The sequence below is a fragment of the Macrobrachium nipponense genome, chromosome 12 (genome assembly GCF_015104395.2).
Source record: "Macrobrachium nipponense isolate FS-2020 chromosome 12, ASM1510439v2, whole genome shotgun sequence".
Lineage (NCBI taxonomy): Eukaryota > Metazoa > Arthropoda > Malacostraca > Decapoda > Palaemonidae > Macrobrachium > Macrobrachium nipponense.
The window spans coordinates 94,423,121-94,429,120 of NC_087205.1; the positions used below are offsets into that span (position 1 = coordinate 94,423,121).

General features: G+C 35.3%; 1 long non-coding RNA gene across 1 annotated transcript in view; it reads left to right on the forward strand.

The window, feature by feature from the left end:
• Positions 1–6,000, forward strand: part of LOC135224674 (uncharacterized) — a 29,750-nt gene extending 23,750 nt beyond the window's left edge. The window contains exon 2 of the long non-coding RNA XR_010316806.1: positions 5,922–6,000. This is a non-coding gene — a long non-coding RNA (uncharacterized LOC135224674). The remainder of the gene's footprint in view (positions 1–5,921) is intronic.

The following is a 6,000-nucleotide window of genomic DNA, read 5'->3' on the forward strand; positions in this document are numbered from 1 at the left end:
CACATCAGTTTTGTGAGCGTCTGCTGTTTGTCTTTTAGAGAACAAAAGTCCGAGACTTGGAATATGACAGATTTCTGTGATGGGCTTAATAAGGAATTTTGACGAAGCCAGTGAAAAGATCCTGCTTTCCTCTTTTCTAGTATAAATAATCTCTAAATATACCAGAGAAAAAAGTTAGCATGGTATGCAGAGGTTACTACCCTCGCGCGAGCACCCAAAGGGCGTCGGGTATAAAGTACTGGGCGTGTGGAAGCCGTTTTTTTCTTATTAACCCTCTTACGCCGGAGCGGTAAATAAAAAATTGTCTCCCGTGTGCCGGAGGGGTTTCGGAGTGAGCGCAGAAGCGGAAAAAATATTTTTTTCAAAAAATCACAGCGCGCTTAGTTTTCAAGATTAAGAGTCCATTTTGGCTCCTTTTTTTTTGTCATTGCCTGAAGTTTAGTATGCAACCATCAGAAATGAAAAAAAATTATCATTATCATATATAAATAATGCGATATATGATAGCGCAAAAACGAAATTTCATATATAATTGTATTCAAATCACGCTGTGCGCAAAACGGTTAAAGGTAACAAGTTACTTTTTTTTCGTTGTAATGTACACTAAATTGCAATCATTTTTTTTGGTATATAACACATTGTAAAACGATAAAAGCAACACAGAGAAAATATATCACAAAATAATGCATGAATTTCGTAACGCGCGGACGTAAACAAATATTTTTTTTCAAAAATTCACCCAATAATCTAAATATTGTCCTAGAGACTTCAATTCTTTCAAAAATGAAGACAAATGATTGAATATTACTATACTGTAAGAGTATTAGCTTACAATTGCAGCTTTCGACCATATCTGACGAGTTAATGTTGACCGAATGTCGAATTTTTTTATATATATATTTTTTATATGCAATTATTTCAAAAATAAGAAAAGCTACAACCTTCAAATATTTTTCGTTTTATTCTACATGAAATTGCGCACATTTTCATATATAAAACTCTATGAAATGCCTAATATGAAATGGAGCAAATATTCCGAGAATGGGACATACGTATTTCGGAGATTTGTGGCGGAGAATCCGCATGCGGAGGGAAGGAAAGATTTTTTTTTAAATTCACCATAAATCTAAATATTTTGCTAGAGACTTCAAATTTGTTTCAAGATGAAGATAAATGACTGAATATTACTAGACTGTAAGAGTTTTAGCTTACAATTGCGTTTTTCGACCATTTCGGTAGAGTCAAAGTTGACCGAATGTGGTTTTTTTTCTATTTATCGTGATTTATATGCAAATATTTCAAAAATGAGAAAAGCTACAACCTTCAATTATTTTTTGTTGTATTCTACATGAAATTGCGCACATTTTCATATAAAAAAACTTTATGTAACGGCTAATTTAAAATGGTGCAAACATTACCACAATCGCACGTATGATTTTTTCGGAAGAGTTACCGCGCGGACGTAAAGAAAATGTTATTTTTTTCATAAATTCACCATTAATCAAAATATTGTGCTACAGACTTCCAATTTGTTGCAAAATGAAGGCAAATGATTGAATATTACTAGAATATAAGCGTTTTAGCTTACAATTGCGTTTTTCGACCATTGCGGTAGAGTCAAAGTTGACCGAAGGTTGAAATTTTGGCAATTATCGTTATTTATATGAAAATATCTCAAAACTGATAAAAGCTACAACCATGGGTTGTTTTTAGTTGTATTGTGCATGAAATTGCGCACATTTCCATATATAAAACTTTATATAACGGCTAATTTTAAAATGGTGCAAACATTACCACAATCGCATGTATGATTTTTTTCGGAAGGGTTACTGCGCGGACGTAAGGAAAAAGTTTTTTCATAAATTCACCATAAATCGAAATATTGTGCTAGAGACTTCCAATTAGTTGCAAAATTAAGGTAAATGATTGAATATTACTAAAATATAAGCGTTTTAGCTTACAATTGCGTTTTTCGACCATTTCGGTAGAGTCAAAGTTGACCGAAGGTTGAAATTTTGGCAATTATCGTTATTTATATAAAAATATCTCAAAACTGATAAAAGCTACAATCATGAGTATTTTATTGTTGTATTCTACATAAAAATGCGCACATTTTCATATATAATACTTCATGTAACGGCTAATTTACAATGGTACAAAAATTATGTCAAAGTGACGAAATAATTTCCGAGATGTGTCACAGATACTTTTTAGTGCGGCAAGAAAGAAATTCGCGCTTGTGCGCCTGCGTAACGATTGTAAACAAAACAACACCTTGATCCGTGAACTCCCAGCATCCCCCAAGGCGCGTGATTTAAAAGTTTTAGGCTGGTAGGCCTATAAGTATTTTTCCGCGAATTTAAAAAAAAATTTTGTAAGTTGACGTAAAATACGTCCAGTCGGCACACGGGAGACAAAAAATGTCGACGTAAAATACGTCCAGTCGGCGTAAGAGGGTTAAATACATTGCTCATTTTTGTGGTGCATGATTTAAATAACATGGTCCCCAGTTATCGGTGATCCAATTTTATGGGGCTTGTGTAGCGCCATAAAATCGGCGATTTAGGGCGCCATAACGGGCCAAGTTCCGGTTATCGGTGCCATAAGGTGCCTTATGGCGCAATAAGGGTGCATATGGCATGGCATTAGGGGGCTTGCCATAAATTGCGAGTTTCGGTTAATGGCAGTTTTCACTTGTTAGCACACCCCTGGGAATGGAACCCCTACCGATAACCGGGGACTGCCTGTACATACTTTGTTTGCCTACAAGAATAAAGATTTAAGCAAGAGATTCTCCTGCCCAAAGATCGTTTGATCAAGGAGACATTAACAGATAACAATCCTTATTGCTTGTTCCCTCGTAGCCTTGGTGTCTTGGAGATAACAATCCTTATTGCTTGTTCCCTCTTAACCTTGGTGTCTTTGAGACTCGAGCTTTGGTGTCACTCCCATGTATGTTTTAATTAATAAAGTTTCTGTTTGAAGAACTGACATCTCCTTCACCTCCCTGGGTACTATAGACATTTTCATAAATGGTCAGTCTCTTCTATTCTCAATTAGATCTTATTAATTATTAAGAGGGCTTAGTTTTTCCAGACCTCGTGAGTCTCAAGTAGACTCTTCTCGGGCTGGTTCTCAGGGATTAATCCTGAGAAGAAAAAAATTTGACTTTATCTGAGAAACCTGTCTTATTTAAAAAATTTATGATGTTATTAATTGAAAAATCTTTGCTTTCAGCAAGAATACTTTTCATTTCTGAATTCCGTAGATGAATAGATCTTTGCTGGGTCCAATTTGGGCACTCAATAAGTAAATGCTGTACTGTTATGGGTGTTTGACATCTTTTACACTTTATTGGGTCAGCATGTGGTGTTGACAATAAGTGACCATGCGAGAATTTTGTGTCCTATACGGAGCCTTGTTAGGATCACCTCTTTTGATCTTTCTTCCTGTGAGGATGTCCTCCATGCACACACTTCAGTTTTTATGTTTTTAAGTTATTTGTTGTTGGCACTGAGGCCCATTCTCTTTTCCAATCCTGGTAAATCAACGGTTTAATAGATGTTATCCAGTCTGACACTGGGGCATGTGTAATTGTTGGAGGGATAGTGCAGGCTGATTTGGCAGCTGAGTCTGCATTTTCATTTCCTTTTATTCCCACATGTGCTGGGATCCAACATATTTCTATTGATAATCCTGATTAGAGGAGTTGATGAATTTTTATTTCTATTTCTTGCACTATTTGGTTTACTGATTTATACTGTCTTATAGCATCTATAGCGCTACACGAGTCACTGAAAATAACAGACACTTGCTTTTGCCTCGGATATCATCATATCAAGAGCCATCTGTATGGCTGTGACTTCAGCAGTAATACTGATATCAAAGGTAGGCTTTTTTTTATTAACATATTTTTCGAATATGCAGGTGCTCCTAGTCCAACATTATTTTTGGAGCCGTCTGTATATACCATAAATTTGTTTCCTTTTCTTCTAATGTGCTCCAAAGCATGTTGGCGTTACATTTCTGTACCTGTCATTTGCTTTCTGAGTAGGTAAGACAGGGAGGTACATATCTTTATTCGGTTTAAAATCCATGGTGGTGGCAATTCCATTGGTGGGTGAAAAATTGAATCCATGTTTTGCAAGTTCATTATGTATTTAGCTCTTTTTGGGAAAGAGCTAGTACTATTAACTGCTGTTGCTGGATTACAGTTTTGAAAGCAGTCAGCTGCAGGAGACGAGCCTGCTTGCATTGAAAGACCTCTTCGTATCGTTATCAAATTACAGTGATGTTTTAAGGGCAACACACCTGCCTCTACCAGAAGCGAGCTTGTTTGGGATGATCGGAATGCTCCCAAACAAGCAAACTTCACCTTTATAGCACTGAAATGCAATTTTGTACAAAAATCAAGTATCTAGGAGTGATATTTGATCAAGATTTGAATTGGAAAGAGCACATCAAATACGTACATAAAAGCCAATGGCATCAAAGCCCTTGCCATATTAAAAAGGTTATCACACTAATTGGGGAGCAAAGCGAGACATTTTATTAATGATATATAAGGCAACAGTCTTATCCATAAAAGATTACTGCTGTCCAATATATTCATCCACCTCAGAATCTGCATTAAAAACTCAATTAGATCGAACCACAGTTGTGTGCTTACTATAAAAACTTTGTTTCCTTAGATTCATAAAATTTCCCTCTTTTTGTTTTGGTATATCAAGTGCTGGTCCAGAGTATGGAAATAATAAACCTTGTTTTATATACACTTGACATAATTTGTAGCTTTGTAGTGTTTCTTGTAGGATTTTTTAACATGGTGGATAATATTTTTTTTCCAAGCATTTTCATCATTAGGCAGTTTTTGTTATTGTGATGTATTGTCCATTAGGCACAGTTGTCCTTATGCATTTTGGCCTAAGGTATTTAGTCTGTTCGCATGTGGAGGCAAACTTTGCTAACCCATCCTCCCTAAAACCTGTCAAAAAAGCTTACTCTTAGTTCTAATTCTGGTCAAGGTAAGATTTATTGAAAGCTTGGTAACTTTTATTGTTTATATAATTGTATTCAGGTTAAGCTGTGATTTTATTGTTTTTTTTGTTTGACATAGTTTGGTGGCAAATTCGTAGGCTAGGCCTAGTTTTAGATCCCCCCCCCCCCCATTATATTCTATAATTACAGTATAGGGACCACCATAGATAAATGCAATTAGTTTTATTTAGGGGGTGGGGGGTTGGCAGGGGAATACAGAAGTAAAATATTAACTTTTCTTGTAACATGCCTTCTTCCCCCCCCCAGCTAGGTAGACTAAACTACTACATACTTATTATTATTAATAGGGGTTAGATCATACTTAACAGGGTCATTTGGGAAAGTGGTTAGGGCAGTTAAACAAAACTGTGCATGTATATGCATCACTGTCAGTGATAAAGAATTAATTTTGTGCTATTTTGTTCATCTAATTGTGCTATTTGTTTAGATGACCTCAGACGTACAAATTCTTATATTTCATGAACTTCCCAGTCTCAAGTTTTCATGTTGAGTGTACTTTCAGGACTAATGTTCATATATCATACCTTTAAACACAGGACTTTGTATGAACTTTGAGCTTACACCATAATTAAGCTCCATTAGTAATACGTATTAATAATACGTACAATACTGTTGCTTCTTACAAAATATATAGTACTGTATGTATGAGGAAAAGAAAAAGACAACAAAGTTTGTGTGCTGGTATTATTCAGACAAATTTACAGACTGGTTGATATACCAAACATCCATTTAGGTTAGAGAGAATAGTGCAATATAATCTATGTAGCTTATACTGCAGTTTTAATAGAAAAAATAATCTTTTTGGGGTGACCAGCATTCCCAAATTTCAACGATTTGTCTTCACTTACCTTAAAAAAAAAAAGTTATTCACCCAACTTTACAACATTATTGGTATATTTGTGTAAATGCTGATTTCAAGTATAACTTAATCAGTTCAAATGC